The 12,404-nt window shown below is 46.3% G+C and overlaps 1 protein-coding gene across 1 annotated transcript in view; it reads right to left on the bottom strand.

Annotated features, from left to right (window-relative positions):
• Window positions 1–12,404, bottom strand: part of KCNJ6 (potassium inwardly rectifying channel subfamily J member 6) — a 93,586-nt gene that overhangs the window by 40,871 nt on the left and 40,311 nt on the right. The window lies entirely within an intron of this gene.

Here is a 12,404-nt window from a genome sequence, read left to right as displayed (position 1 = left end):
ACAGTCTCTTCAGTAAGTGGTGCTGGGAAAACTGGACAGCTACATGTAAAAGAATGAGATTAGAATACTCCCTAACACCATATACAAAAATGAACCCAAAATGGGTTAAAGACCTAAATGTAAGGCCGGATACTATAAACCTTTTAGAGGAAAACATAGGGAGAACACTCTCTGATATAAATCGCAGCAAGATCTTTTTCGATCCGCCTCCTAGAGTAATGAAAATAAAAGCAAAAATAAACAAATGGGACCTAATTAAACTTCAAAGCTTTTGCATAGCAAAAGAAACCATAAACAAATGAAAAAAAACCCCTCAGAATTGGAGAAAATATTTGCAAATAAAGCAACTGACAAGGGATTAATCTCCAAAATATACAAACAACTCATGCAGCTCAATATCAAAAAAACAAAACCCAATCAAAAAATGGGCAGAAGATCTAAATAGACATTTCTCCAAAGAAGACATACAGATGGTTAAAAAGCACCTGAAAATATGCTCAACATCACTAATTATTAGAGAAATGCAAATCAAAACTACAATGAAGTATCACTTCACACCGGTCAGAATGGCCATCATCAAAAAATCTACAAACAATAAATGCTGGAGAGGGTGTGGAGAGAAGGGAACCCTCCTACACTGTTGGTGGGAATGCAAACTGGTACAGTCACTATGGAGAACAGTATGGAGGTTCCTAAAAAAACTGAAAATAGAGCTACTGTATGATCCAGAAATATATGCTACTCCTGGGCATACACCTGGAGAAAACCATAATTCGAAAAGATACATGCACCCCTATGTTCATTGCATTAGTCACCATAGCCAGGACATGGAAGCAACCTAAATGTCCATCAACAGAGGAATGGATAAAGAAGGTGTGGTATATATATACAATGGAATATTACTCAGCCATAAAAAGAACAAAATAATGCCATTTGTAGCAACATGAATGGACCTAGAGATTCTCATATTGAGTGAAGTAAGTCAGACAGAGAAAGATAAATATAATATGATATTGCTTATATGTGGAATCTAAAAAAAAAGGCTACAAATGAATTTGTCTACAAAACCGAAGTAGAGTTACAGATGTAGAAAATAAACTTATGGTTACCAGGGGTTAAGGGGCGGAGGGATAAATTGGAAGATTGGGATTAACACATACACACTACTATATAAAAAATAGATAACTGATAAGTACCTACTGTATAGCACAGAGAACTCTACTCAGTACTCTGTAATGGCCTATATGGGAAAAGAATCTAAAAAAAGAGAGGATATATGTATTTCTATAATAGATTCACTTTGCTGTACACCTGAAACTAACACAACATTGTAAATCAATTATACCCCAATAAAAAGAAAAAGAAAAAGAGGCATTCATAGAACAAAAGAGTACAGAAAGTTTGAAGAAAAATAATAATAAGAGGTATATCAGGCAAATAGTAACCAGAAGAACACTTGTGTAGCTATATTAATATGTGACAAAATGGACTAGGGCTAAAATTATTGCAAGAGATGAAAGGATCACTTCATAATGATAAAAGTTTCTACTCATCAGAAGATAGAAACATGCTAAATTTATGTACATCTAATAACATGTCTCAAAATAGAACAAGAAGAAATGGACACATTCACCAATGTAATGAAGCCTCTATCAGTAACAGATAGATTAAACAGACAAGAAATCAGTAAGAACACACATATTTATACAAAGAACACAATTAACAAGCTTAATTAATATCGTGAACACGTGTCAGACACTGCATCCAAGGGCTGGGATCACATTCTTTTTAAGGACATACAGAGTATTTATTAAATTGACTATGTACAAAATCAGCAACCAAGACTTGATAAACTCCAAAGAACTATCATTCAGTTCACATTCTCCAGCCATAATGAAATTAAATTAGAAGTCAATAACAAGGAAGATTAGTAAGATGCCATGCTTTTGGAAACAAAGTCATGTCTAAATAATTTATCTGTTAATGATCCAAGATCATAGAAATTGGATAACTCTTGGAATTGAACCATAATTTAAAAACTACATATTAAAACTTGTGGGATGAAACTAAAGGGACTCTTAGAAAATTAACTCTAAATTATATTAGAAAAGAAAAAGAGGACAGAAAATGAATGAGTGAAACACCCACTTTAAGAGAAAAAAGTAACAGAAATAATCCAAAGAAAAGGAGGTAAAGAGACAATAAAGATAAAAGCAGAAAATAATGAAAGAGAAAACAATAACATAATGGAAAGGATTAAGTTGATTCTTTGGAGGCTAATGAAATTGACCAACCCCTAATGAGATGAACACAGTGGGAAAAAAGGATAATTTGAATAAACAGTATTAGGAATTAATGAATGTACATACTAAAGATGCCTTGAGATGTAAAAATGTAACAAGAAATATGAATTTATACCAGTAAATTTGAAAATCGAGATGAAATAGACAAATTTCTAAAACATATGTGACTTCTAAAAACTGACTCAACTAAAAATAGAAAAACCCGAATAGTCCTATAACTGTTAAAGAAACTAAATTGGTAGTTAAAAGACTTCATAAAAAAGAAATACTAGATGCAAAAAATGAAGTGGTTTTACTGTGGGCTCTTTTAAACATTTAAAGGATAGATAACTGATTGTACAGAAATTGGAAAAAGGAAATATTCCTTTTATAAATGTAAAAATTTTAATGAATTAATTATTTAATTAATTTTTAATTGAAGTATAGTTAATTTACAATGTTGTGTTAGTTTCAAGTATATAGCAAAATGCTTCAATTATATATATGTATATACATATATGCATATAGGTATATATAATATATATATTCTTTTTCAGATTCTTTTCCATTATAGGTTATTACAAGACATTGAGTACAGTTCCCTGTGCTATACAGTAGGTCCTTGTTGTTTACTTATTTTATATATAGCAGTGTGTACATGTTAATCCCAAATTCCCAACTTATCTCCCCCCCCCAACCCCCATCTATCCCCTTTGGTAACCATAAGTTTGTTTTCTATGTCTGTGAGTCTATTTCTGTTTTGTAAATAAGTTCACTTGTATCCTTTTTTTTTTAGATTCCACATATAAGTGATATCATATGGTATTTGCCTTCCTTTTAAGGCTTGGTTTAGTCATCTGTTTTTTTTTTTTTTTTTTTTTTTTTTAAAACATCTTTATTGAAGTATAATTGCTTTACAATGGTGTGCTAGCTTCTGCTTTACAACAAAGTGAATCAGTTACACATATACATATGTTGCTAGTCATCTGTTGAATGAGATAGCAACAGTACAAACCTTCTGGGATACTTGTGAGGATTAGAGGAGATAATGAATGGAAGTCACTTGGGGGAATAGTCATTAAATAAACATTATCTATTATTATTATTATGGGTCACACAACAGTAAAACAGAGCGTTAACATGGGGAGGTTGTCCCTGAGAGAGCCTAGCTGACAAGGCCATCCATGGTAGGGGATGTGGTAATCTTTGCAAGAGTCATTTCTCCAGGGAAGGGGTAATCATTACTCACTCTGATTTTACAATAAACATTTAGCAATTGGCAGGATGCAGATTCATGGCAATCGGAAGTAGCTCTGAATTGTAAAAGGAAACACAGCAAGATCAGGTGGGGAGGTAATTTTTAATTATTCCACCTAATTTCAAGGGGGGAGATTGCCACCTTGGTGCCAGTAAGAGTTAGAGCTGGGATTCACACAGCTCCGTCCAGGAGCATAGCCCCTCCTGCCTCTTTCAGTGGTTCAAGGCAGACGAGTAAGACTAAAATAGGGTTTTAGGTGGATCCAAGGGTGTGTTGGGTGAAATCGTTCATCCCTCCAACAAGTATCACAGAAAATTTTGTACTTGAAAGTTTACTCCCTTTTAGTAATTTAAAGTGTATCTGAGAAACAAAATACCCTGACGGAGAGTTGAACAGCAGTAGGGGGTGTTGTGTGAATGCGTGCTAGAGGTTTGGTGGTTTAGTTATTTGGAGAAGGAAGTGTCAGACGTGGTTAGGGAAGGCTTCCTGGAAGACACATGATGGAAGCCAGAGAACGGATGGGATGTGGGTAGAAGGAGGAAATGAGCACACGTGCTACGATGCCCAGGGACTTTGCTAGTTGTTTTTGACGTGTGATCTCATTTTATACCGCACAGCCACCCTGAGGACCCGAGAGCAAGATACTGTTACTCCGCATTTTGTAGGTGAGAAGGCTGTGGCCTGCACTGGTGAAATGATTTTCCGTAAACCAAACAACCAGGAGTGGGGGGATTCTAACCAGGGTAGGGGCTCAGAGGAGAGGGGAGAAGATGGAGTATGACGGAGAGCCTGGGGAATGGGCAAGGTCAGCTTCTGTTGACCCAAGAGTACCCTAGTCCTGGCTTCCTGTTGGGTATTGTCAAGTTCCCATCCTGGATCTTTTGGGCCGACCCTCGGCTGAACTGGACCCTCATTGTCTGGGCAGGATGGCATGACTCGGGTGCTGCTATATGATGAGGGGAATGAGCTGCTAAGAAGGCTGCTGGCATCACAGGGGAGAACCTTTGTATTCTATTACAAGTTAATCACAAAGGGATGTTGCCTATAAATTTAAATTATACATATTGAGCATTACGTTAAAATACCTTTGCTTAGCTCACAGGAAACACCCTGACCAGGTCTACCTGTGAATGGCCACAGGAAGGAAGAAATGAACACATCCCCTCCGGAGGCTGACCGGGACCAGGAAATGTTTGACTTTACTCCCTCCCCTTTTAGTAAAAAAAAGAAGCTTGAATTCTACTTCAGGCAAGATGGTTTTCTTTGGGACACGAGCCCATCATCTTCTCGGTCAGCTGGCTTTCTGATTAAAGTCACTATTCCTTGCCCCAAAAACTCTTTTCTAGATTTACTGGCCTGTTGTGCAGCAAGCAATATGAGCTTGGACTTGGTGACACTGGGACATCCACCTCCACCAGCACTGCTGTGTCATTGCAGGCAGGTCCCCCTACCTTTCCGAGATGTACTTTCCTCATCTGTAAAATGGGAATCCAATGCTAGTACCTCTTTCATTGTTTTCCCCTTAGGAATCAAATGAGACGACAGAGGCAAAGCACCCAGACCAGAGCTGGGTGTGTTACAATAAGTGCCAATGAGTTTTAGTTCCTTCTGGCTCACCACCTGTATCTCTAGGTCAGGGTTTCTCAACAGCACACCATGGGTATTTTGAGCTGGATAATTCTTTTTTGTGGGAGTGCTTGGCAGCTCTTTCCTCTCAGCACATAGAGCCCCAAGCTATGCGCATCCTGTCTGGACCAGGAGGTCCAGCCCAGCCTAGGGTCAGCCCACAGAGCCCCAGTGCGAGGACAGCAGAGCACTGGCAGAGCTCAACAGGAAGAGGCAGTCGGGGTTCTTGGATCAGCATGGTTGGATGTCAAGCAGCATCCCCACTTTTCTCCAGCATCTCTCATCCCCCGTTGTGACAACCAAGATGTCTCTAAACATTGCCAAGTGTCTCTTGGGGACAAACTTGCCGCTGACTGAGAACCACTGTTCCAGGTCCATCTCGTGCAGTGGGGCCAGATCCAAATGGGGCTTGGGCACAGGGCAAGAAGCACTCCTGCTAGGGAAGTGGTTCTTGCCCCTGGGTGCACATCAGAGATCCTGGGAGCTTCTCAAAAGAACTGGTGCCTGGGCTCCACCCTGCGATTCCAGTGTCATTGCCTGCGGGCGGTATTTGCTCAAAGCTCACCAGATGGTTCTGACGCAGCCATAGCTGGGGACCACGGGTGACAGGCTCCCTGTGGACCGGAGCCCTCGCTCCTGGTGGCCTGACCTCGGCTGCAGGAGTGCTGGCAGTTCTGCGCATGCTGGAAGCATCATGAGCACCTACTATTGGAAGATGCTCCTGAGGTCAGGAGGGCGTGTTGAGGTGGCTGCTTCCTCTTCCTTGTCTGACCCTGCTTCTCCCCAGGGAGCAGCTCTTCCAGCTCATCCATCCTCCCTCCTGGGGCCTTCATTTCCTCAGGCACAGGATTCCTCTCCAAGCCTCGGAGATGAGGGTGTGTCTCAGAACAGGGCTTCTCCTAGTCCAATGGCCAAGCCCACTTGTTTCTGTGGTTGGATCCAACTCACTCATCATACCCCTGTTATGGACCAGAGGCGGGGCTGGGCACCAGGATGTAGGGAGGGGTCAGACCTGAGGGTGCAGACTCTGATGTACGTAGTAACCAGATAGATGGAGGCATTTAATTTTAGAGGTGTGTTCAAGGCTAGAGGGGGCAGAGAGAAGGGAAGGGGTGCCTGGGTGAAAGTGTTGCAAGGAAGTCTTCAAAAAAGATGGACCGGGCATTGAAGGATGAATAGGAGTTTACCAGGTGGATCAGTGGTGGCAAGAAGGCGAAGAGGCTCTCGCTGGTACTTGTCCTGTCTGTGCATTGGAGGCGCCTGGAGGAGACTTGGAAGAGAAGACGGCTGAAGAGCAGGGTTTACCTGCCCGCTTTCACGGTGTGACTCTCAGCTCTGGGGTTTCCCTTTAGTGATTCCAGCACATGCACCCACGTGAACTTGGCCTCTATCTGGGGTCCGTGGAGGCAGTGAAAAACAGGCTACTCTGGAGTGTGGGGCAGGGAAGAGCCCATTAGTCCATGTGTATGCCCAGGTGTAGATGTGGAGCTCATGGGTGGCCTTCCCACCTCCAGCCCCACCTGCCCCAGCGCTGCCTCTCACCTGTGTTTCCGCAGCAGACTTCTCCCCCTCTCCTGGCTGCTGGCCACACACAGGGTAACCAGCTGGTGCAGGCTTGCCTGTGACACTCCCAGATTTCGCACTGAACGTCCTACCACATCCTGGGCAACCTCTGAATCCCCGGCGAACCTGGACATGGGTCATCCCAGCTCACACACCAGCCGATGATCCTTTGAAGATGCACGGAACGTCTCGCCACGCCTAGCTCAGCTCCATCCGCGCTCCCCTCTCCGAGCAAAGGCCTCAGTCCTCACAGTGGCCCGTGAGCGCTGCCGGGTCTGGAGCCAGGGGTCTCGCGCCTCCGCTCCACCCCCCTCGCTTTCTCTAAGCTGCCTTTCACCGCAAGGCCTTTGCACTCCTGTCCTCTCTGCTTGGAATACTGTCCCCCTTAGATCTTCATGGCTCACACCTTCCCTGTCAAGGCAAGTTCTAACATTACCTTCTCAGAGACACCTTCCCTGACTCCCCTGTCCCCTGCTCCAGAGCCCCGTTTCCCACTTCCTTTTCCTCTGTGCACCTCCCACCCCGACCCATGTACTTTCTCACTTAGCCTCTCTCTCCCGCTCCCTTGCATGTGAACACATGAGAGCCGGGGCCTGCTTCACTCACTGCTGTGTCCACGCTGCCTACAACACTGCATAGTATGTGCTCAATTAATGACGAATGAATGAATGAATGCGTAAAATCCAGACAATTTGCTCCATTAGGGTGGCTAAGGAGGGGCAAGGGCGGCTCGCCCCAGACAGCCCCCCAACCCCCAGCCTCCCAGGTGGGCTCAGGTTGCCCTGCTTAGAGCTGCCAGGTGCCCTGGGCTTAACTCAGCGGACGTCCTTCACATCATGCTCAAGTGTCTCGCTTGGACTGAGCCCAGGAGGCCTCAACTGTGTTGTATTTACTGTCCTATTACTGTGTCTGGTCTAGGGTCAGTGCAAACCCCACAGCCCTTTCCTTTCCTTACCTGGAGTTTCAGAGGTGATGGCTATACCTCAGAGAGATGAATGCGCACAGAATAAATCTCAGCGATGTTTTCCAGCGACTGACTGCACTGGTTTTCGAAACTGTCCGCCAGCCCCATGGACACCTAGGGTGCGCGGCCCTCTCAGGCCCGCTGTATGGCCTCTGCACCACCAGGTGGCGCTCACACTCGCGTGTCTTTCAGGGATGGTCAGACGGCCCAGGTTGCTTTCGGTCGCTGCTGACAGCGCTGGGGAAAGAGCACCGGCTGTCACCGCGAATGCCATGTAGGAAAGGTGCTGTCGCAGGGAAACCTCGGGCTGCACCTCGGGTCCTCGGGACCCCACCATCTCTGGAAGAAGCTGTTGCTTGATCTCTCCTTGGTCCCGGGATGTGGGAGGGGACGGCTGCAGGGATGAATTTAGCCCCGGGTGCCTCAGTCCTAGGCCGCCTCCTCTCTGCCCCAACCTGAGCAGAAGTTTCCAGCCCCAAGGAGAGGGTGGGTGATAAGAGAGGAGGCCTTGACCTCTAGATTCAGACCCTGGAGGCTGTCGCTAGAGGCCTTCGCTTCTTCTAGAAGCAATAGCAAACCAGCAAGCTGACTCTTACACAATTTCCGTGTACTGGAGAAGAAGAATTTGGAGGTCTGCCCCTGAAAAGTCTGTCAGTGTTACCCCCACCCCCAAATTCCTATTGCTAGAGTCATCTTTAGGGCGGACGCCCCTGCAGTCCCCATGTCCATGGGAGGCGGTGCCCTAACCCTGCCCGAGGCATCTGTCAGATTTCCTAACTGTGGCTTGGACCACCACCCCTCACGTGTGGTCCCCAGGAGTAGCAGTGGCAGCATCCCCTGGGAGCTGCTTGGAATGCAGAACCCAGACCTACTGAGTCGGAATCTGCCTGTCAACGCCATCCCCAGGAGACTCGTGGGCATCTGAAAGCTTGACCTGTGCTGGGAGAGGCCGGATGGAGGGCCCGCGGTCTGAGGGCGGTAAGCAAGGTTGGCGATGCCTGCAGCCTGGGGACCTGACCGCCGGGTCAGAGGCTGAGAGAGGGCTGTGGGCCCTTCTTCCAGGAGGTGGTCCTGCCATGGGTCAGGCATGTGTCCTGTGACCCCAAGGAGCTCATAGTCAGGTGGCAGGTGGGCTCTAAGCTCCCCAGGGCAGGGCTTGTCCTCTGGCCACCATTGTATCCTGCTACCAGCCGACACTGGGCACCTGATAAATCACTGTGGAACGAAGCATGAACACAGATGAACAATCCCAGGGCCCAGTGGAAGGGCCCCCAAGGGCTGTGGGCATGTGCACAGGGCCCTGGGCGTCTGGAGGACACTGGCATGTTAGTGAGGGGCTGTGCCCATGGTGGGCCTGTAGGGAGGTGACCAGTGAATGAACAAAACAAAAGGAAAGCAGAGGGGTCGACCTTCCTGCCAGATCAGTCGTTCTCAGTGGGTAGCTTTGCCCACCCCCAGTGACATTGGCCATGTCTGGAGACACTTTTGATGGTTATAACTGGGGGAGGGGTGCTACAGGCATCTAGAAGGTAGAGGCCAGGGACGCTGCTGCAAAACACCCTACAACACACAGGATGGCTCCACAACCAAAAGCCCCCAATGTGAGCAGCGCCAAGGTGGAGGAACCGTGCAAGAAAGCAGAGGGCCTCTGTCCACATTGCTGGAGAGTTCCAGTGGCTCTGCATCTCCTTCACGAACTCCACTTTCCCCAGCGCTGTGGCCTGAGACCTTAAGAGGAGTGACTGCAGTTCTGGTCCCAGTTGACTGTAAGGATAGGGCTCTTGGCTAGGCTGAGGCTGCACCCGGGAGCTCTATCCGTTCAGTGGCTGAAATCCATCATTGGTTCTAGCCGCTTTTCCCAGATGCCAGCATGCCGGCAGTGCCCACCACCCTGCTGGCCTTGGACAATTGCCTCTGACTGCAGGACCCGTCCCTCCTGTGGCTTAAGGCAAGCTCCAACCTGCTGCTCTGTGACAGCCTGGGGGCGGGGGAGGAAGAGGACTTCTGTAAACACAGCCCAGGGACAATGGCTTTTCCATGGCAACAGCTCAGCACTGGGTCTGCTCGCGGGCACATGGGGCATATGCAGCCTGTGTCCTACCCCGACAGCAAGTTGGCCAAGAGAGTTTATTTTCAATTCTTTGGGGGAAAAACAATAATGTTGCTCAAGGGAACCAGATCCTTGGGTTTGTGAAATACTGGTGCTTTTATTTGCTCTTTCATTTCTTCTCCTGTCCTTCTCCTGTCCTTTCCTCCCCTTTTGTTGTTGTTTGTATTAAAATTTTACACTTTGTTTTTCATATGGTTTTATCCTGATTGGGCTATTTTCCATAACATTTTTCTTTAGTAAATTTCTCCAGAATATATATTAATAGTTAATCTTATTTTTATATGACTGTTGTAAGCTCCATGAGATCAGAAGCTGTGTCTCTCCATCCAGCCATTCACCCATCCATCTACCCATATACCCACCAACCTAACCATTCATACATCCAATCATTTATCCAACCATCATCCATCCATTCATTCATCCATCCACTCATTTATCTCCCCACCCACCCACCCATCTATTTATCAACCCATTCATACACTCACTCATCCATTAGCTCACTCATCCAGCCAGCCAACTAACCATCCATCCATCCATCCATCCACCCATCCATCCACTCACCTATCTCCCCACCCACTCACCCATCTATTTATCAACCCATTTATTTGCTCACCCATCCATCAACTCATTCATCCAGGCAGCCAACTGTCCAACCATTCGTCTGTCCATCCATCTACTCATTAGCAAACATTTGGAGTGCCTGCTGTCTGCCCGGCCCACAGATCTTATTCTCACAGAAATATCCTTCTGGTGGAGGGTATAAATTCACAATACAATGTGTTAAATGCAACTTGAGTGGTATGTACAAAGTCCTATGGGGCCAGAGAGAAGTTGCTGGCTAACTTGGCGGGTAGTCAGACCTCAGAGAAGAGAGATTTATCAGGAAAGCCTTGGAGGATAAGTGGAGAGAAGTGGGACCAGCATTTATCTGGAGGGAACAGCATTTAGTAAGTGGTTCACTGGGGCTGAGGCATGGGTTGCTGAAGTGAAGGTGGGGGCAGAGATGATACTGGACAGGTAAGTTAGGTGTACACTGCGAAGGGCCTTCAGTGACATACCAGGGAACTTGCACTGAATCCTATAGACAATGGGGAGCTATTGAAGATCTTTGGAAGTGAGTGATGTGGTCAGCACTGTGCTTTAGATAGATACCTCTGGGTGCAGGGACTAATAGTTGGGAATGATGGCTTCTCCACAGCAAAGTCAGAGAGAGGTGGGGAATGCTCTCCTAAGTGACTTAAAATTCTCTGGGAGGTTTAGAAACCTCTGTTCTAGGGTCCTAAGCTTGTTTGTTGCACAATTTCCAGCAACACCTAGAAAGCCACTCTGATAGGTGGTGGTGCCTGGACCGGGAAGGTAGTATAACTGGACCAGCTACAGAGTTTTGCATGTGTGGTTGAGAGACTCATGTTATCCAGTAAACTTAGGGATCATGACCTTATCGGTGAAGTACATGGCCTTTGGAGCCAGGTTGAGTGATCCAAATCATAGCTCCACCATTTACATGCTTTGCTATTCCCCCTTCAAGAGTTGGAGCCTAATTTCCCTCCCCATAAGTGTGGGCTGGACTTAGTAACTCATTTCTAGTGAAGAAGTAAAAGCAGAAGTGATGATGTGTGACTTCAGAGATGAGGTCATTCAAGGCACTGAGGTTTCTCTCTGTCTCTTTTGGACCACCAGCTTTGGGGAAAACTATCTGTGATGTTGTGAGGACACTCAAGCAGCCTGTAGAGAGACCCACAAGGCAAGGAACTGAAGCCTCCAGCCAACAGCCACGTGGAAGCGGATCCTCCGGCCCCATCAAGCCCCTGGGAGACTGCAGCCTTGGCTCATCTGCAATCCCATGAAAAACCCTGAGCCAGAACCATTCAGCTAAGCAGTTCTTGATTCTCGACCTACAGAAACTGTGAGACAACACCTACTTGTTGTTTCAGCCACTAAATTTTGGGGTACGTTGTTGTGCAGCAGTAGAGGACCAGTACAGAAGCCCTGTGCCCTTGGACAAGTGAATTAAATCTCTGCTTCCTCACCCACAGAATTAGGGTGATAATAACGGTGTTTCCATCATAGAGGGTCAATAACAATTCTGTGAGTTAGTCCGTATAAAGTACTTAGCACAGTGCCCGGCATGCAGTAATTGCTCAATCAGTGGTGGTTAGTTTTAACTATTACTGGTAGTCATTGCATGAATTTTGGGCAAAAGTGGAGGAGTGCGCAAGAGGGAGGAGATACGGGAATACATGTATATGTATAGCTGATTCACTTTGTTATACAGCAGAAACTAACACACCATTGTAAAGCAATTATACTCCAATAAAGACGTTAAAAAAAAACAAAAAAAATGTGGAAGAGTGGGGAAGAAAGAGAGTTCTTGCTGGATGAATGGAAGGTGGGAATTGACACTCATCCTAACTAGTCGGTGAGCTCTGCCAACCCAAATGCATCACAAGGGTGAGGATGTCCGCAGGCCAATGAGGGAGTGAATGAAGGGGAGTGACCGTCACCGTGGGAGGACCCTCTGTGCTCTGGGGGTGGTGCTGAGCCCTGCGCCCTGTTTGTCTCAGGAAATTCTCCTGCTGCCTTTTGCAGTGATTCAGCATA

Source organism: Eubalaena glacialis, chromosome 6 (genome assembly GCF_028564815.1).
Source record: "Eubalaena glacialis isolate mEubGla1 chromosome 6, mEubGla1.1.hap2.+ XY, whole genome shotgun sequence".
Lineage (NCBI taxonomy): Eukaryota > Metazoa > Chordata > Mammalia > Artiodactyla > Balaenidae > Eubalaena > Eubalaena glacialis.
This window is presented reverse-complemented; position numbering and strand designations above follow the sequence as displayed.